The sequence below is a fragment of the Hetaerina americana genome, unplaced genomic scaffold (genome assembly GCF_022747635.1).
Source record: "Hetaerina americana unplaced genomic scaffold, ioHetAmer1.1.p SCAF_7, whole genome shotgun sequence".
NCBI classification, from domain to species: Eukaryota; Metazoa; Arthropoda; class Insecta; order Odonata; family Calopterygidae; genus Hetaerina; species Hetaerina americana.
The window spans coordinates 79,947,134-79,969,390 of NW_027287316.1; positions in this window are offsets into that span (position 1 = coordinate 79,947,134).

Sequence of the window (22,257 nt, forward strand, 5' to 3'; positions counted from 1 at the left end):
CCGACGAGTTCTTCGCACTGCGATGGAGGGCAAACGAATCTCCAAGAGCCGTTTATTATATACTTCCCTCTCTCTAGAATATCTTCGCATTGCTCTTTTCACAACAATTTCTTGATCAAATTGGTTTCTCGTATAAGTTTATCATTTAGATTTCTGCACATTCATCTCCACTAATCCATCTCTCACGAGGCAATTATTTGTGAATTTCGCCCTGCGACAATTGCAGAGTTCTCGTATTTAAGGTTTGACCTAACGTTCTACAAAGTCCATGGCCATTTGGTGCTATTCTTCGTCACACGCTCCCGGCGGTCATTCCACATCTTTAAGCAGTCCTCGAATGCAAATTTTGGAATGGCCTTCAGCTCGCGCGTCGAATTACTCTGAATCGTCGAACCGCTTTCCTTTGAGTACCATTTACATCCAAAAGTCGCAGATAGCTATGCTGGGACTGTGCGGAGGCTGACCAGGCTGCATAATCTTGCGTTTCCCCAAAAATTGCTGCACAAGGTTCGATGAATCCGCTGACGCGTTGTCGTGGTGAAGAAGTCAGTCACCGCATGACCAGAGACTCGGTCGTTCTCTTCTCACGGCATCACGTAAAGGACTTCAGCGTAATATTCTTTGTTGATCGTCTGACCTCTTGGAGCAAATTTCTAGCGCACAACACCTTCACAAACAAAAAAATTATTTAAACGCAGGTCGGATACTTTTAGGACACACTTCGTACTATACTCGCGATAATATTTTGATATCAATACATTTTCAACCATCATGTCAATTACCAATTAAATTTAAAACATATTCCTCATAATTATCGTGCATTTGAAGACTTAAAATGTTTGATCTCAAAGAATTCAATTTAATTACTGTCCCCGTAAGAACGTAATTGTTTTAATATGATGCCTGAATTTTATTCCCTACATGAAGTGATGGAAACAATATTTTGGCGTAAACTTTCATCAGTACGATTTAAAACACCTGCGGCAAATCCCCTTGATCTAATGGAGCCGTTAATGAGAGGATCTCATCTGTGCGCCCCCCCCCCACTCAGCCTCCGAACGTTGACTTTCATCTCTGGAGGAGGGAGGGGTGGGGAACAAAGGGGAAGAGGCGGGCCGCACTTTGAGTTGACCGTTTTCGATTGAGGTTCTTAAAAGGGCCTTCGCAAGAGTGTTTGAACTGATGACGAGCCCTTTCATCACAGGCGGCAAGTGCTGGATCCGCTCTCCCCGTTTTCACCCCCCAACCGAAAGCGATGACAGTTTCTCAGTACAATTAACACGATTAGTCGATGTCTCTCGTGTTTTTTCTTAGCAACAAGCATCAATTTTTCCCAGATTGCAACGGTCTTGCGTCAAAGAGCGCGAGACTGGACTGCTTCCAAGTTGCTGTGGCTGTGCCCACAGATTATAGGCACACACCATTGGGAATTCACTTCTCGATGGACTACTGTGTTAGAAGTTCGGTTGCAATGGACACTGTTGAAGATAGGAATATTATCCTCTTCGAAAATCAATGCCTTTTTTATAGAAATATCACATTGAAGAAACGCTTGAATATAGTCATGTTACCTTTAAATTTCGTTGTTCATAGTAGTAGTATTTAGGGGAGGCGACCGACAGCTGAGGTCCTTTGCACCATTAGGGATGGACAGGAAAGGATGAAGGGTGGAGAGAAACCCGGTGTCGGGCTAAGCCTACTCTTAATGAAAGGCGCCAAGGGGTCCGCGGTTTAACGTCCCATCCGACAGATGGCATACTCACTCTAAGTGCCCTCCACAAAGAACCTCAAGTAGGGATCGAGATACCACTGAAAATATTTGCTGTTTCTAGGATTTGAACCCGGGCCCCCTCTGGATGGGAAGCCAGTACGAGAGCCATCGTTCGTTGTGCATATCCGATAGTGAATTAAAATAACAGGCCAAATAACAGTCGAGATTTTTCGTTTGGGTTTGAGTAACATTAGACATAGCTTGCGTTGATTTCCAGCAGGTCAGGTGACAGGCTGTTTTCATCATCAAATAAATCGCGGAAATCGCCGATTTCAAACTTTCTTTCTATTTACCCTCACTATCTATTAACTTCCATTTTCTATGAATAACCATAGGAAAGCAACATTTTAACTTCGATTGAATCTCTATTCCAGCTCGCAAAATGTCCTTCATTAGCTTAAAAACAATCTAAAGGTGTATTTAGAAACCGGAGTAAACAAATTTAGTGTTGAATAATGCAATAAAATATTTAAGAAATGTAACTTGTCAAGCTATTAAGTTAATAAAATTGTTTGCTCATGGAATAAATTAATAAACATTTACCAGCTACGTTGACAGAAGTAAAACAAAGGAATTCTGGGGCATCATACCATGCGACTACTACGTTTCACAAATGCGAACACATTAGAAGTGCACTGCAAATGCTCCGACTAATTGCTTGAAAAAAATACATGTATTGCTCTTATCACAAATAATATAACTCGTAAAAATGAAGAATTACGCAAAGCCTGCTACCAAATGTCTGTTTGTGAAAGATTTATTATCATCACTGGCGTCACACTATGACATTCAACCTCTGCGAGGCATAATGAAACTTGATTCATTTGTTCAAACACCAAATAACGACTGCCCTCATGTTTTGAATGCTACTGTTACACAAATATCTATAAACTTAGCCAATTTGATTTCTCGCCACAGTTAAATTAGATTTATATTCACCGGAGTGCTGATGAATTTGTTAAATTATAACTCACCCCCGTCACTAAATTAAAGTGGTCTACTTATTCTGCATTTTTAATTTTTTCATCTGCATGTTTCATTTTATTAAAAATAGATTTTCTTTCTTAAGATGCCAATTATCTTTTTTTTCGTTGAATATTTCAAATATAATTCAAAGTTGTAATACGGGTGATACTTTGGGATTATTTTGTGAATATTTTATTTTGTTATTTCGTTTGTTTTGTCTAATTGCTTTCAGTACTGTGAAACACTACAGCACAACATTTTTTTCACCCAGAATACCGACTTGCCTTCATTGGTTGCACCCGAGGTAAACGTATTGTTTTATTTGGGTCTTCATCCAATCTGGGCCGATCATAGGTATCAATAGGTATCATACCAGAGCGGTATGATACCTAATGGTCAAAATAGGTAAATACGGATCCATTTTAGCCCCGTTTCTTTCCCATTCAACGACCACCACTTCAAAATGGGAGGCTGCATTGGCGCGGTTGGAAAGAAAGGGTACGCAGACGAGTTTCAGGGTCTCCATGTGTGGTGACCCTAGAAGAAGCGGTGGCCGCGTGTGACTCTCGCAAATTCGCGGAAGGGGGATCATCTTCCTCCATGAGGACTGGGAGTGAGCGAGTGAATCAGGGAGGGATGCAATATCGTCACGGGCTATTTTCGCACCGAGGATTCGACATTCCCATCCTCGCCGCCCCCCCCCCCCCTTCGCTTTCCCTTCCCCCCCCTGGGAGGCATAAACAATAATCCAAATGCCGCCCCTGAGGACGAAGGGTTTACACTCTCTCTCTCTCTGTCGAATACATATCCACACCCACGCATATTAATTGCTGGTGGGGGGTTGAGGAGAGGGGGTCCTTGCAAATACCCTGTCCCCGGACGCCTCCCGACCCCTGGTGGTGGGGAGAGGCGGAGGGTAGCGATCCCTCCGACCGTGCCGATGCCTTTTCCCCCGCCGCCCCCCGCGCTCCACCTCGTCCACGTGGAAACACTCCTTACAGACGGACGGAGTCTCCTCCCTCCCTTCCTTCACATCCGTGGGGAGACACTCCCTATCACTCAGCACGACGAATCCTGCTAGAGTGTTTGTTGTGTCTTCTTCCTCATCTCAACATTATTTTTACGTGTTTTTGTGTTCTATAAATATCTCTTTAACGATCAAGTGTGCAATATACGTAATATTTCGTAAGAATAAAATTTCACACCCCAGGCTTATCGGAAAAGGAACCGACCTTGAATTTTCCATCGGAAAATGCAATTTCGGATGTTTTTTCGGCAAGCCCCGTCCGTTCTAATCCATGCATTTGTTAGAATCAGTTTTCTAACCCATCATTCAGTAAGCCCCGGGACTTATTGAAGGGGATATATTTTGGGATAATTTACAATAGGGTATAATTTACATCGAATATATTTAAAAGGGAAAATCTGTCAATAGCGACTATTGCATTGAGTTATTAATGCTTTTGAAGGACGAAATCGCTAAAAACGACGGAACATGAAGAAGAAAAAAAAATCTTTCATGAAGACAATGCACCACAGTGCCACAAGTCAATGAAAACAATGGCCAAATTGAACGAGTTGGGCTTCAATCTGCTTCCCCCACCCACCATACTCTCCAGATCCGGCCCCCAGCGACTACTAATGGCTGTTTGCTGTGATCTCATAAAAGATGCTGAAGGGAAAAAGATTTGGCTGGAATGAGGAAGTCATCGCTGATCAACTGAAGCTTCTTATTTTGAGAGGACAAGGATAAATCGTTCCACAAGCATGTTATCGAACAGTTAGAAAAGCGTTGGAATGATTGTATATAGCTCTTGAAGGTGATTATGTTGATGAATAATAATGAATTTTGCGAAACAAATGTGGTTTTCTTAGTCAGTCCCGGGACTTATTGAACGATTCCCTGGGCTTATTGAACGATAGGATGTAGTTCATACATAATTTCCTCCTCTGCTCAAGTAGGAGGTCTTCGACACTGGCTGGCTGCAATGAAGGGAAGTAGACGAGCGCGACCGGCGGGATTTCTACGATGGCCACATTAATGAGAACTACGAGTCATTAATTGGAAGTAAACGTTCGCATAGGAAAGGCAGGTTTTTATAGTTTTCGTGCGAAAGAGACGACCAATAGTTTAAAGAAATGAGAGCATTTAATTCTTCATCTGTGTAATCAATCAAGCACAACGCTAATATCACAATTATTGTATATTTTTATGATGCAAATCGAGTAACATAAATACGTAATACTTTGGCAAAATAATACTCTGATCTTCCAAAATTTTTAAATGATATTTGAAGGAAGCACTGTCACTGTCGCATGGTTAGAAAAATATCGAAATGAGTTCTTCAGTTAAGACGATTTTGGGTCAAATTTAATGAGCCCATCTCCTACATGAAAGTGTTAAATATATAATTTAATGCTGCTCAGGCTAGCAGTTTTTTGAGTTTTCCAGCCCGTAAAAGACATACCGTATTTGAACAGGGACAAAAAAAACTTCAATAAACGAATTCTCGAAACGTGACTGGGGACAAAAATACATTTCCTCTGATATCCCGGAGTCGATTGATTTAATGCTTTAATGAAAAAAATACAGCCATCATAAAACGTATGCAAAAAGTTTAAAACATGAGCTGATACGACCAGGGCATACGATGGATAGATTTAAACCCATTTTGTTGCGTCACTTAAAGATTGGTATTCAAATTATTTAAACAATTCTCGATGAAAAGGGCCCAGCAATTAAGTCATTAAGACAAAGAGAAATGAAACTGGGGCTATCCAGCCCTGACGAGTCTCTTTATTCGTCTCCTGGCCCCTCCGAGCCCCCCGGCTGACCATGTGGGGTGCGTGCGTGAACACTCTGGTGTTTCCACGACGGCGTGGGGGGTGGGGCCAGAAGGGTTTGGAAGGAGGTGTCGAAGATGTAGGCTCGGCGATGGATCCTGAAAACTTCTCTCTTCCCACAAAGTGCTCAAAGAATGCATTTAAAAATGATTACCGAGAGACTGCATGCGACGGACCTGTTGACTGAACATCAAACGACCCCGAAGCCTGAGTTCCGCGATTCCGTCCCCTCCTCCAATGGTCCACACAGTCCAACCAACGCGAACCCACTCATAATATCCCACTCCTAAAATATATTAGGAGTGGGAAATATCCCACTCCTAAAAAACAAGTAAAAATAAGCATCAGAATACTACAGACTTAAAAAATCTGTTTTTTTAAGGAACTCTGAAATATGTTGTCTATTTCTCACGTCAGAAAGAGGAAAACTGAATTTATTGTTGAGTGCTTTACAACGACTAGACTTCTAGAAGAAAGGGATAAAGATTTAACAAAAGAAAATTATAGTAAAAGATTCTAAAGACGTAGAAAAGTTAAATGGGAATGAACCAGAACAGATGGACAGTTATTTGATTTAAAGTAATTTGGCGGTATTATAGAGGAGAACCGTCGTACAGGTGGGAACGTTTGGAGAAGAAATGAATCGCACTGGAGTAAGTAAAAGACCGGAAATATATGTAGGATGGCGCTCCTGTAGATGCAAAATTTTATCTTTGAGACAAGAGCTTATATTTGAAATTTTCGAGGCGTGGGCGAATGAAGAAGAATGAAAAAAGTGAGCTGGGAAGAGAGGAAGATTGAGGAACGAAGAATTAAATGTTGGGAGAAGAGAAAAGGAGAAGATATGGATTGATAAAATCGAAGGAGGGAGACAAAGTTTGTGGAGAGACAGGGCGGGATGTTGAAGGCCTTGATGGAGAATGTCGGGTAGGCGAGGTAGGGGGAGCAAGAGATTAGACAGGAAGGCAGGTAGGGAGAACTGGAGACGGGAATATTTTGAGGTAAGCAAAAATAATTTTGCCCGGATAAGCGGAAAAATAATAATCTCAACTGATTCCCCTCTGATCTTCCACAAGATTAGGCTCTCAACCTCCGTCGACGTTCCAAGGCCGACTTCACGGCTTCAGAGCACTTTAATAATATTTCAGTGATTCTTGAATGGAAATTGATCCATCGATTCGAGGGAGTATTTTCTTACAGCAAGCTTACAACTTTTTAGAGAACTGAGGATATCTTAATGCGAAGAGTGTTACTTTTAAAACTACCTTCTCTCTCTCACACAATACATTTTCCTCCTGTCATTTCCCTTAGGAGATTTTCTTTAAAATAATCTTACTTTTCTCAGATCTAACAACATAATAATTGGTCTTAGAATCAATCAATTAGTTTTCCTCAATCTCTAGTTATATCTCGCGTCCTTCGCGTGTTCGGAGCCTATTTCCACCGTTTCCCTCCGTGGCCTTGAGAATGGCACGCCCCCCCCCCCACCCACTCCCGGCTCGAGGGCTTAAGGTAATAGATCCTCGGCCATCGGCGTGGATTGGTGACGCGAGCTGAGAGGAGCGTCACGAAATGCGACGGGGGAGTCGCCGCTCGCCATCACGGGCCCTCCGACCACAAAAGCAAACGACAATCGCACAGAACAAGGGAAGGCGAGGAAGGGGGGAGGGGAGCACCAAAGTGATTCTCAATCAACAACCCCCGCTTCCCCTAATCATCCCCCGAAAGTGAAATCGTTCGCCGCTGTTCTCGTGTGCAGGAGGGGGGGGGGTCGCGCTTCGTCCAATATTCACCGCTTCCCCTTTCCCTATCCACCCACCCCCGGCGTCGGATCGGGAGGGCGAGAGGGGGCGTTGCTCGATAATAACATCCCGCCTCTCAGCCACCCCCATCCCCCGCGCCGCAGTGCCGCACCCAATCGCTCCAATCGACAGGAAAGTGAGTGCGGTCGGGTGGAGGGGGGGTGGGGTTGACTTGGCGGTGGGGGCGGGGGTATTAGGGGGGGTTAAGGGGGAGGAGGGGGCGGAGAAGGCGGGGTAGGGTTCGCATCGAACCCCTTCCAGGGCGATTACTACATTGAACTGATCCGCCACCAACCAAACCACGGCCTTCTCAACTATTGTAGAATACCTCATTGCAGAGAAATTTAATTTAATCCCAATCTGAGACGATGTATGTGTGTCGATTGCGTAATCGGTGGGCTCGTTGAATACAGCCAGCTGCACTCATCTGCCCGACTGGCTGGAGGGAGTGCATACTCTGTTGGAGTAATTATATTGTTTATAGTGATAGGAACCTGAGTTTAATGGATGTTTTCTACCGTGAGTGCACCTATCATTTTTAGGGGCTACTAATTAATAATGATAGAAGGTTAGTAATTACTAACCTTCTATCATTACCCCCTATCATAGCTACGCTCCATATCAAACTTTGATATGGAGCGTAGCTATGTACGGTGCGGAAACGTGGTCATTGAAGCAGGAGGATAGACGTAGACTGGAGGATTTTGAAATGTGGGTGTGGAGAAGAATGGAGAAGGTGAAATGAACCAAGAAGAAAACAAATGAGGAAGTACTTGGTATGGTGGGCGAAGAGAGGGGTTTGTTGGAAGAAATCCTATGGAGGCAGGAAAAGTGGATGAAGGGGGTGTTGACCGGCAGTGGGATGTTGAAGACTGTAATATAGGGGAGAATGTTAGGCAAACGAGGAAAGGGAAGGAACAGGATAGGGATGTTGGACGGGATGAAGGGAGGAAAAAAGTACTCAGAGATGAAGAGGGACCTGATATAGAGTAGGATGATGGATTTTGTGTTTTGTTAGGAGTAATAAAATATTTGTTTGGTAGTTGTGTCCATCCAAAAACCTACCTTAACCGGTAGATTACCTTAAATAAAAATAAATATCATTATCCCCAGACATTTATCTCAAGTTAGTGACAAGGAAGTTAACTTACTTCTGTAATGTATGACACTTCCAATCAAAGGACCGAAGCTAATTGTAGAAAATAATTAATATCATTATCCTTAAGAAAAAAGCAATTTTCACATTAAGAGTAATAGTAATGATAATTGCATCACTGTTATCAATTAAATCTATTGTTGACTGAGAACAAAGAACGGCATTTGTCGGGTGTTAATTCTACTACCTATGCTCATGCAACGTTGTATTCAGGCGCGATGCGGCTCAATTAAATAAAATTGGGGTATATTCCTTTTTTTCCAAAAAAAGTTCATTTCCATCGCGTATATCGATTGTGCAAAGTGAGTGATGTCGGAATGTGTTTTTAATGGAGACTATGTCGAAGGTTTCCACGAATCGAGCGTATGATGAGGAGACGGATGCATCATAGGACAATTCAGAAGAAAACGGGGCCATATATAAATCACGTCTTATCAGCAGGCCTAAAGGGTTTGGCCCAGCGACGGCGATGCCCCGCGGTGTCGCCAGGCGAACGTAGTCAACCCCCGGAGTCTCCCGCCCTCCGGCAACTGGCCCCGGGCACGCCGAAGACTTATCCAGAGTTTTTCTACGGTACTCAAACCTAGTGTTTGATAGCGTGGAGATCGTTTTCAGCTCGTCCCCGGATGACCGTCACCAGTTCATGGGGGGGCGACGTACCACTTGAGGCAGACAATGGCAAAAAAATTTCACTTGCACTTTGACTCACGAAAGAAAACTCACTTCCATTCATAAATAATCTCTATAATATATATATATATATATATATATATATATATATATATATATATATATATATAACTTTGATTGCAACAAACAATTATTATTACCGGTTAAGGTAGGTTTTCGGATAGACATAATTACTAATTAAATATTTTGTGACTCCTAAAAAAACACAAATTCAAGCATCCTACTCTACATCAGGTCCCTCTTCATCTCTGAGTACTTTTTTCCTCCCTTCATCCATCCAACATTCCTATCCTGTTCCTTCCCTTTCCTCGTTTGCCTAACATTCTCCCCTATATTACAGTCTTCAACATCCCACTGCCGGTCAACACCCCCTTCATCCATTTTTCCTGCCTCCATAGGATTTCTTCCAACAAACCCCTCTCTTCGCCCACCATACCAAGTACTTCCTCATTTGTTTTCTTCTCTATCCATTTCACCTTCTCCATTCTTCTCCACACCCACATTTCAAAAGCCTCCAGTCTCCGTCTATCCTCCTGCTTCAATGACCACGTTTCCGCGCCGCACATAGCTACGCTCCATATCAAAGTTTTCACGAGTCTTTTCTTAATATTCTAATATTTTTTTTCTTTTTTTCTTTTCTTAATATTTTCCTCTTTTCACGAGTCTTAATATCCTTACTCAACGTCTCTGTCATCAACTCCCTCCTCCTTGTGAAAGCCTCTTTGCCTAGCGCAATTCTTCTCCTTACGGCCCAACTACTTTGAGCGCGTTGGTCCAAAAATCTACCGAGATATGTAAACTGTTCTACCTGCTCTAGTTTTTGCCCTCCTATTCTAATGTTTAGCTTAGGCTTTTTCTTTCTAGAAAATCGCATAACCTTTGTTTTTTTAATATTGATTCGCATCCCAATATCATTACTGCAATGGCATCACGCGTACCTCTCCCCTTCCTAAACCCAAACTGATCATCCCCTATGTAATCATTTGCCCTACTCTCTATCCTTTTGTATATGATCCTGAGGACAACTTTCGCTGCAGGGGATATCAAGCTTATCGTCCTGTAGTCCTCACAAGATGTAGCTTTTACCATGTTCGGAATAGGAACTAAAACTGATCTCACAAAGTCTTCCGCCCAGATTCCTTCCTCGATGGCGGACAAAGATGAAAACACAGAAACACGCAAAAAAGAAAAGAAACTCACTAGTTTTCGAAGTTTCGTTGGTCCATGCCACCTTTCTCAAGGAGGAGAAGGGAGCAACTGCGGGAAGAGTTATTGCAGAAGGGGCTAGATGGATACAGACATAAGTAAAATGGATACGAACACACATAGAGGGAAAATACTGACAGAGGCAGTTACTTCTTTCCCTAGAGGGGGTTGGTTTGGCCGCCGAAAATTAGGAATACGTATGTATGCATATAATGAAGGAACGTCTCACAGGTGTGATTAATATTTTAAACGGAGAAGCGAGATAGCGCTAGCGCATTTATATTTATGTATCACAAATAGTGTGATTTTTCCAAATATGTCGACATTTCGCAAAACAGCTCGCCTACTCTTCATATCGCGCGCATCAACTACAAAAGTTAAAATAGCGGACGATTCCCAGACTTAGGCTCCTGTTTCATTCGCTTGTAGTGAGATTCTTTCTTCTACACCAAATTAAAATAAAAAAGCGGAGAAGCAACTGGGGACTACAGCATGAGAAGCTCACCACTGAAACGGAAACTGGAGATGAACCGCAGGAAAGAACAGGTACTTGATTGAGTATAGGGATTGAGGAATTTGGATTCTGTTGACATTGAAGTAAATCAGTCAAAAATGGGCATCCCACATAATTGTTTTGCATTGATCTTTTTGTACAGTGATTTAAAATGCTATTAATTACCTCAGTAACTTCAAAGCCGAAATGTATTTCTCTTTCCTTCAAACATTAATCATCGGTACTTTACTTGATTCAATGGTGAAATGATCATGATTGCGTATTGGATACTCATTATTCAGCATGATTAATGCTATTTTCAATAAAACAAAGACTTCTGGATTTTTACCCGGTGTTGCAGTAGTTTTCGGATGGCTTTATCACGGTTTCGGAATCATATCTAGTGTATTTTTCATTTATTCAGACGATTATATGCATCCTCGATTCTATGATATGCAGACTTTCCAATAAAATGGGCTAGAATTAGCATGATCCTATCAAAAACCTTTTTCAATTTAATCGGTCCAGCATCGTGGTATTAAGTATTCGCAAGGAATGGGAAGGGAGGGACTTCGGGGGATGGGGATAGTCCCTCCCCCGCCCTCCCCAGAATGCGTATCTCTCATCCACGAGAGGCAGCTTGGGGGATGGTATGGTGGCGGGGGGAATGGGGGGTAAGGGGGTTCGGAGGGGAAGCCGGGGTGAGGGGGAGACACAATCATTTGACCGCGACGCGATATTCTCTCAATCCACGCGTGAAATGGATTTCCATCTCGCGTCATGCCGTAATAACCCGATCGCTGGAGATGATGGGAAGACAGCCACCCCTTCCCCCTCCCATGCCCCCACTTCCCCGCCTCACCCGCCCCCAATTGGAGAGGGGGTCGAAGAGGGTTTGGCCGGATCGCGCGGGGGAGACGGGGGTGTGCTTGCGGAGCCAGTGAGCGTCACTCGAGGCGTGAGCGTGGTTCTTCCCCGAGAGGGAGAGATGAGGGTCTGTGTTGATGGAAGCTCACCAACATCATGGCCCGGGGCGATTTCAGAGGCCCCCATCAACGGCGAAACCGATGAGTGCACTAGAAATAACCACAGCGGCTACATTTTCCGTTCGACGATGCAACCACACACCCACATACACAAGCCCACGAGGGTTCAAGAGATCTCATTGAGTACTTAACTAATTCCATACGCCCTCCCAGCCTCGTGGCGAGAGATTCTGCCACGGTCACGCGGCTAGAGACACGACGGTCACTTTCCAATGCAATGCACCTCACGGCGCGGGCATGCCAGGGCTAGGGGTCGTGCGGCAAAATCCAGCATCATGGGGCGTGCCACGGGACATCGACCAAGCACCTATACCTCGACCGACGCGTACCTCTTACGGCACACGAAACTGGGCGAGGGGGTGGGTTGGAGGCGGGCCCCTCCCCTACCGGGGGGGAGGGGAGGGGCCCGCCCTCCAAAACGCATTTGCACCAAGTGGGCGTCGAAGGAGAGTGAGACTTCAAAAGACGATCGCATAAGTGCAACAGAATAAGTCCCAAGGCAAAACGCGACGGAGTGGAATTAGCGGAACTGCAGTAAAATGCAGCATTAAACATTGCATCGCCAATATTAAAATGCTTTGCATGCACCATTGCGGCCTCATTTGGATTTCTTCAAGCAGTCATCTCTCCCGACACAGCACGCTTAGCATTTCTACGCTTGATTTTGATACGGCTGACATACCGCCCTTCAATGATCAAGTTACGTTTAAGATCAAGGCTAGTTTAAAGACTTTTTGAATGACCACGTACAGAGAGAAGTCATTGTAGGTTTTAGATCTAATGCAGTAGAAGTCATTTCAAGTGCTAATCAGGGAAGTGTTATCGGATCTCTTTTATCCCTTCTTTACTTAGTAAATAGGTGATATAGCAAGATACGCTAATTTGACGACGACGCAATGTTACACAGAAATATTTGTATTCCTGACGATAACCGATATTCAGCAGATGACTTTAATACAATACAACTCTGGTGCGACAATTGGCAATCAGAATGAAACTTAAAAAGCGCGAATCACTCACGGAGCGAAGGTTAAATTACGGATTAAATCTCTTGCAAATTCCAATTTACTGCGAGAGATGTCGCAACAGTAACTTTTAACGGAGTCATCCGCTAATATGCATTGCAATGCAACAATTTCAGAGTGTAAAAATCATTCGCCTTGACCCGGATTCGAACCTGGATCCCGGTCAAGGCGAATGATTTTTACACTCTTTTCGTGAAATCTCTTGCATATATTGGAAAGATGTCTCTTAAGCAATTATGTTCAAATTGCAATGCTGCAATGTAGCCATTGACCGGGACTTGAACCCAGATCCCTGTAAGTCCGACCGAGTACTTCAGCTAGTTTAGCTAACGAGGCGTGCTCTTACACAACGAAATCATTATTTCATTAGCCCCGTCATGGTGCAGTAGAGGAGCTAATGGAAATAAAAATAGAGAGATTAACTGCAGAACAAATTGATTTCAGATGCCATTTTTCCCACGAACGACTAAGAATCAAAATAACTGTATTCGACCACGATAGATGGAAGAGTGGTGTTTTTCATTTTAAGTTGACTGCATACTATGCATAAATGTGTAGCATGCTGTCATATCTCATCTTGACTTACTTTTTCCCTTCTTGTTACGCGTACATTTTTATGCCTAGAGAGAAGTACAGCCAAATTAGATAAAGCAGAGCAACTACTTGTACTCATTACGACGCACATATTTTGAATTGTGTAACGATATTATTATTATTAAAAATACACATGTGCTAATAGACATTGTCAGGTGGCACACAATTCCCAAATAATCGCAAAAGATAATACATAAAACCAGACTTCCAAACACAAATCTCTTTAACAAAACAAGTGAATCCCTATCCCATTTACAACCATTAATCAGTAAGAAAAAAAAGATAAATTAAAAAAAAATTAAGCCATTACATACTATATAATACAATACACCACACATCAATCAAATTATTACATATATGTCTTTCATCTATTCTTAAAAGTATACACTCTGTTAGGAAAGGGCTCGAATATTTTTGCAGGTAAGGTGTTCCACTCAACAATTGTTCTATTTAGAAAAGATGATATGATATATATAGTAAATAAAAATTGAAGAAGAGGGTTGATTACTGGCGTTTAATGCCTAGTTTGTAATCACCCCCTGTCACACACCCTTGCGGTTACTTGCAGGGTAACATGCAGGAAAACCATAATTATGTGATCAAAAAAGGGAACTTCAACGGCACTAGGGAGAGGCTAAAACAGAAATAGCAATCATTTACTTGAGTAAGTCAGCGCATTGACAAAGATTGCGCTTGAAAATATTTTTTCCAAATTTTATTCGCGATGAGAGAGAGAAATTCATTGCACATAAATTTCAACGCCATAATAAGAAACCAAGATAGCATAGCAGAAAAGTCAGAGCACCCACCCTTAAGGAAACAGCACCAAACCTTAAGGAAACAAAGGTAGTTTCACTCTGGTTTCAAAATAGTTTAAAATGTTGTGACGAAGTACTAAAAATGAGGACTTGAGAATTTAACCATATTAAATGTCGATAAACACAAACATATTTTGCGAAAACCTTTACTTACCTTTATAATCTAAATTTAATGCGAATACTTAAGGAATAAGCAAAAATCATTTTGGTTTACATAAAAGAAATACAAGGGAATCGTCCTACTGCACATTCTAATAAAGGCAAAAATGAAAATACTGTTACTGATACGAAAAAGCCAAAATTCTAAATGAATTATTTCAAAGCCCATGTATCAAAAATATTCGTGCTTAAAGCGAAGTCACCTACACACCTAAATAGCTCATGAGTCGCGTTTGTACACGTATTCTTCCAGGAAGGAATGTAAAAAAAAATCACCGAAATAAGAAACTAAATAAAGTTCCGGGTCCGGTACAAATCCTGACAAAATAATATTAAAAATTTCTGAAGACGTCACACACTTTATTGAGAAACAGTTCTACACAAATCGATGGGAGTAGGTTCATTGCCTGGCGACTGGAAGCAGGCTTACTAAACCCCTACACAATGGTGGAAATAGGGATTAATTACGCTATTTTACAGAATATTCTGTGATCCTTAGAACTTATTAATGATAGTAATATAATGGACTCTATCGACAGGAGAAGCATAATCTTCCAAAATCAGCACAGTTTTAGAAAAAGCGGGCAATGCAAAAAATATATTGGTCTTTTCAATCAAAATATCCCGAAATTGAGGGAAGGGAATAAAGGACAAGATGATGTATTTTCCGACTCCAAAAAAACCTACAGCAAGGTCCCTGACGATATTTATTCATACAAGTCATAAATTTATGGCTTTAATGAGAAAGTAACCAACTGAATTACCAGGAATATATTACATTTCATCTTATCTTCTGATGTCTTCATTTGGATTTCATCATTGATTTTTCGACTATTTTTTAAATCTGAGTCAACTTATCTTTGTCTTCTCGTGGCTGCCCTGTTTGGACTTCACTTCCCTCCATCTTTGTTCCTTATCATTCCTCAGCTTCCATGGCCCATGATTAGACGCGTTTTCATCATAAAATGGTTTTAAAATCAGAACCACTCGCATCAACTACTTCTCTCTTCACTTGGCAAGTTTCGTTTAAAATATTCTAACTATAGAAGAAATTAATTTAACTCATCTTGGTGTCAGATTTACTAAAAAATGGGAGTATAACTCCGCCACGTTCAAATGGAAATCCATTATTTAAAGCCTGGGCGGTAAACGAAGTTGGAGATCCCTAAATCCAAATCTCCAGGGAATTTCACGTAAGGGAGACGGATCACGCGTCAGCTGAACCATGTGACTTCTCTCTTAACGATGCAGATGGGAAAATGTTCAAATTTTACGCAGAATCAAAATTGTCCCACGAAGGGAATTTGGGCATCCACCTATTATTACAATAAACCGTTCTTAATTACTCCATAAAACTAATTTTTTGGTATAACATAATTTATGGCACGTCGAATACATTAAAATTGACTTCAAAAAGAACTAATTACAGGTACACATCATTAAACAGGGAAATTCGAATTTTTCTAGATAAATAAAGACAACGTAACATGGGGCATGAAATTTAAAAATTTACTCTAGCATTCCTAGAATTAATAGAAATTCAAGCAATATTTAGTTTTCATCCTAATTTGTGATGTGGAATCATCCCCTGCCACACATCATCGCAGGGGATTGCATTCGAAGAATCATTCTGATGACGACGGCCGTGCTGTCGAAACGTCAAAACTAAATGAGTGAGTTTCCTTTCTTTGTGTCTCTAGGTTTTAAAAATCTACATTTGTTTTATGTGTATATATATGTATAAAAATATATATGTATATATATATATAAATATATATATAAATATATATATATATAAATATATATATATATAAATATATATATATACATATATATATATTATTATATATATATATATATATATATATATATATATATATGTATTATATAATATATATATTCAAACACGACATCCCGCCATACGGCGAACAAATACCCATTCACATAGAAATAGATAAAAGGAAAAGGGATAGGAACACATATAAAGGACGAGCACAGTAGAGGTGGGGAAGGCGGAATCAGGCAAATCACAAGTGTAGAAATATTTCATAGACCGGGATTTGAACTCCGGATCTTTCCGCTTGCCTGGCAGAGGCTCTTAACCACTTGAGCTATCTAGGAAACGTAATTTACACTGAGATCTGCGATGCTTTAAACAACCGAGTGCCCCGATTCTTTGGCCGAGAGATGGCGTTAGGGAGCTGTTTCACCCACCAAAGGAGAAATAGACAACGCTCAAGATGAATGGATGGTAGGTTAGCAATCATACAGCATCAAAAAGGATAAGAACAGTGCGTTTCGTGGCACGCATAGCTAGAAAAAGAGACGAGCCACATTGGCCAAATACACATTCAACACGAAATCCCGCCCAACGGCGAACAAATACTCATTCACATAAAAATAAATATGAGGAAAAAGAATAGAAACACACAAAAGTACGAACACAGTAGAGATGGGGAAGGCGGAATCGAGCAAATCACAAGCGTAAAAATAGTAGAAGTTCGATAATAGGAGTTCGAGCCCCGGTCTAGGAAATATTTTTACACTTGTAATTTGCCTGATTCCACCTCGAATTTTTGCCTTGACTCACACTTTGTTTCTGAAAATATTGCTGGTTTTAAGTTAAGTAGTCATTATTGAAAAGAAGCATCGGAGAAGTTAAAGAGTCTCGCATCTGTGGCAAGAAACTTTGAAGCGGAAAGAAGGATAAACAAGAATTTCTATCCATGAAGTTTATAAAAATAAGGTGACTAGCATTCAGCTTCGGTGTCCACAAATTCCTATAAAAGGCAAAAATAATGCCCACAAAAATATAGTACGCTAGCTTGAGTATACCTATCTAGGTCAAACTGTTGTGGGTTACTCAAATATAATTTTGGTTTTGTATCACTGGATATATACGATAAAAAACCCATAAACATAGTAATCAACACGAAGGTCAGTTTGGTAGGTGATGGTAGAATTCACCCAGTACAAAGCCCTATACGGCGTGTAAAATTCACACATCAGGGCAGGGGGACCAGTTCCTTTCCCTGTGCCAGGTATGGTTTCCCAGGAAGATCTAAAACCCGAAAAATCACATACCTTGGATGGAGCTGAGGGTGCCCAGAGTCGCTTGCCAGGGAATCGAACCCGGGCCCACCGGTGAGTGTACAACGCTCTACCCACTGGACTACAGCGACCCACATTTATAGGACAAAAGGTAAATATAGTATCACTCTCTCCGAGCACAACTTAATTTTTTTTCAAATTGTATCCCCGTAAAATTCAATATTTTGCGATTATTTAACATTATTCTAAATCTGCGGTGAATTGTAACGATAATTTCAGTAAGTAATTTAAGTACTGTTTCCCAACCTCCGTTGAGACGGAGTTTGCGAGTGGTCGCCCACCTGCACCCGTCCCTGAGGGTGCAGACTAAGCCCCAACCTATCACCACCAAATCCCATTCGTTCCACCACTGACCCAAGCAATTGTAATTCTCCTTCTCCTTTCACTTTTTCAAACCTCCTTAGAAGATAAATTGTTCAACATTTCGACAGAAATTTAACCTTAAGTGTTCCCCCCCCCCCGAGTCTACTCGCCCCTTTTTTTCCCATAGTCGACGAGCTGTGACCACGGACGGCTCCGAGGGGTGAAAACCGACCCGGCTTGAGAGAGCCGCCCCCCACGCACGCCGTTACTACGCATGCAAAGAGATCCTCTGGTAATCCTAACGGCAAAATCAAGACGAGGTCAACCCGAAGTGCATAACGATTCCCCGAGAGAGAGAAGCAACGGTGGCGGCGAGTGGCCGAGAGAGGGAGGCGCAATAAAACACTCTCTGGCGGCGCAAGCGACGGGACGTGAGAAATGAAGAGAGTCGCCGCCGTGGGCATGGGCCGCGAGGGCTGCGAACCATGACCTAGCGCCCTCTCATCCCTGGGCCGTGGGGTGCAGCAGGGGGAGAGTGGGGGGCCGGGGAGGGAAAGGGCGGGGGGGGGGTCCGCAGGTGGCGGCGGCCTTCGCATTCGACGCTCCTCTCCCCACCCACCCGGGTGCACGACCCCTACCTTGCGGCATGTGCTCGTTCGCTTGTTTGTTTGTTGTGGCTGGGAAGCGAGTGGAAACAGGGGGTTGGGGGGTGGTACACAGAATCGGAGCGGGGTAGTTTTCGGGGTGGTGCGGAACGAGGGTGAGTGAGTGAGGGGGTTGAGGGAGAAGGGGGATTAGGAGAGCGTGAATGGTTGCGGTGGAACGCGCTGTCGAGACAATATATGTATCGCAGGAGGGAGCAATAAATATGAAGTCGGTTGAAAAGGCTGACGTGTGTGTGTATTGAGATGGACTCACATAACTCATGTCCGAGAATGAAAAAGTGAGGCATCCGCGTCTCCTCCTCCTCCTCCTCCTCACCCCCCCCCCCCCCCGGTGTCGACAAACACGCCCTCCCCCCGCCCCTCTCTCTTCCTCTCCGTCCAAAACACCTCACTCCCCGCCGCCGGCGAGCGTGAGACATTATGCGAAAGCACGCGTGAGGCACGCAGCAATGGGGCGTGCGTGCTTAGGACACAGGCGAGGTGACGGCGTACGCACGCTGAGGGGAAGGGGGGGGAGAGGTGGAGCCGGAAACGCGCCGACCCTGGACCTACCTTCAGTCGCGGGAGCCTCGGGTGGGCACCGGGAGTGTGGCGGGGGGAAAAAATGAGGAGCGGGAGGACGGGCGATTCGCGGAGACGAGTCGCGATTGTCTCGTGCACGCCCGGCGAGGCCAGGGTGGGCGGAACGGGATAAGACGGGACGGGCGGGAATGGCGGCTGCTCGCGTCATGAAAGGCCGGGCGATGAGTGGCGTGTGTGGCCTCCCCTAGTGAGTTGGTTGGACACTAATGCATTGCATACACGAGCAATCCAAACTGTGTAAATGATATTCTGAGCGTACTTGTCAATTATAATTAAACTTAAAACAGTGTGTAGTGATGATATTTTTGGCAAAACAGCCATTCCCTCCGGATTGCCTACTGCAACGGGAACACCAAAATGGAATGTAGAGACTGTATAGATTAAATATTTAGGCGTTACCCTCACTCACGATCTCTCCTCCGTAAAATATATACGGGGAATATGTGGGAAAGCTACCGAAAAATTAGAAGTTATTAGAAGATTACTGTTTAAATGTGATGAAAAGGTCAAAGAGAAATGTTATCTGTCATTGGTTAGGCCTCATTTGGAATATGCTGCAAGTAGATGTGATCCTCACAAAGTTGGATTAATTACCTAATTAGATCGCTTGCTGCATTGATAGGAGCTGGATTTGCAAAAAGTTGATATGATTAACTTAGGAGCGTATCTAAAACATTAGAGCAGCTAGGCTGGGAATCACTCAGGGAGCGAAGGTTAAATTACAGATTGAAGCTCTTGCATAAATTGGAAGGAGGTCTTTCCAGCAGTGATTTTGAAGGTGTATTATTACCCCCATCATAATACAGTAGGAGAGATCGTGTCAATAAAACTAGAGAGAGATAGTGTGGAACAAATAAGATGCCATTTTTCCAAGCACTATAAGGATTATGATAAAATTGTCAGATCGAGGTAAGGGAAAAATATTCGGGTGAAATTTAGTAAAGTGTGTACTCATCCTCTGCCACCCACGCAAGCGTTTGCTTGTAGGGTACTACAAATGCTAAAAAAACTACTGAACCAGTGTTATAACCAAGGTAACGAAAATGGACGTAGTGAATTAACCAAAGAATACGGAGTTTAAGTTAGGTATTGGAATTGAAGGTCATTAACTAGATCAAGAAGAAGAGTCCACTTCTCTAGATCGTGCAAACTATTCCAAATTCACAAAAAAATGTTCATTTTCCAGTTACAAAAATTCTCCACCTCACAACGACCTAAATGGTTGCATGTATCTTGAGCGTGTTTCAGACGAATATGTTAGTTTTTAAATTAGTCTGTGCATTAGAAAAATAGTGCTAGGCGAAAAGATTTTCGACAAAGAAGAAAAAACAGATGACATCTCATTAGATATAGATGTTAACATGGAGAGCAGTTTTGTACAGTTCCGAAACTTGGTTTTTTAGTAAAGAGAATAGGTGTATACGCCAGGGAGCCATTGAGATGTGGGTCTGGAAAAGAATGGAAAAATTAAATGAAAAGAATAAAAGCGACCAAACACGTATTTTAAAAATGGCATTTCGAATATGGAAGGATAAATGGATGCTTGATGTATTAATTGAAGAAATGGGATGAGGATGACTGTGATAGAAGGAAAAGGAATGTTGGTTTGGCGATTGGGAATGGAATGAGAATATGAGGAACATGGATGGAATGAAGAGAGACAGGAGCGATATGCGGAGATGAAGAATGTTTACGAAGTGTCGGGTGAAGTACAATTCGAAAAATTACATCGCTATTGCACTCAAGATTCTTCCAATGAACTGAAAAAATCAAACATCTCCAACCAAAAGCAGTGCGTTTGCCTAAAAGGAAGGGGGATGAGCAGAGTTACAATTGATTTGCAACAGGATACCGTTTTGGGGGTTTGTCTTTTTCTAGTCTTGCTAAGTGACATCCCTTGTATAATAATTGACATAAGATGTTAGTTGCAAACAAATAAACATTTATTCAAAGAGAAAATCACATCGGCATAATTAGATAATTGACAGTGGTATTCCCCAAGCTATTTGATGAATAGTTCTAGGCAAATATTTTAACTTGAAATAAAGGCAAAACACAAAACAGTTATCATGCAGCCTACCAACTAGTACTGAAGGTAGCACCGTGCAACAATTGGCCTTGGTCATCAAACAACGATTGTATCGAGTTGAACATACAACAGGTGTTTGTAATAAATTGTTGAGTGCATCTGTTTGAAAACTGAAAATGCAAGTACCAGATGAATTGCCAACTCTCATTTTTTACCATTTTAAAATAAAAAGATGAAATAATAATAAAATATTACTAATTTAGTATGTTTTTTTCTCCCATATTTTGTATGAACTAAGGTTGTGGGTCATATAAGTAAGGTAAATGGTGTCCTCATGATACAAATGAAGACGTTTTTACTTATTAACATTGAAACATAAATTTAGCCTTGTAAACAACCTTTTGTATACAATGGCATCAAAGAAATATATAGTCAATATATTTGTAAGATGTAATAAACAACCTAGAAGGATTTGCTGCTTGGAGTGATGTCAATGGATTTGAGACGAAGGATAAAATGAAACACAATAGCAAAAAACCGTGACCATTCAAAATACAGAAAGTACTCAAATGCATAGGTAAGAAGCTCCCCAACATATCATAAAAACCAGTGACTGCTAGGGTAGCGAGAAATAGAGTATTCAGAGCAAATATGTTTTAATATGCAGTATGCACTTAATAGTAGTAGTATTTAGGGGAGGCGACCGACAGCTGAGGTCATTTGCGCCATAGGGGATGAACAGGAAAGGGTGAAGGGAGGAGAGAAACTCGGCGTCGGCATTAGCCTACTCTTCACGAAAGGCGCCAAGGGGTTCGCAGCTTAACGTCCCATCCGACGGACGGCGTACTCACTTAAATTTCTCTCCACAAAGCACCTCAAGTAGGGATCGAGATACCCCTGAAAAATATTCAATACCGCCGGGATTTGAACCCGGGTCCTCTGGGTGGGAAGCCAGTACGATAGCCACCGACCCCTTCTCGAACCCCCTTTCATTCTA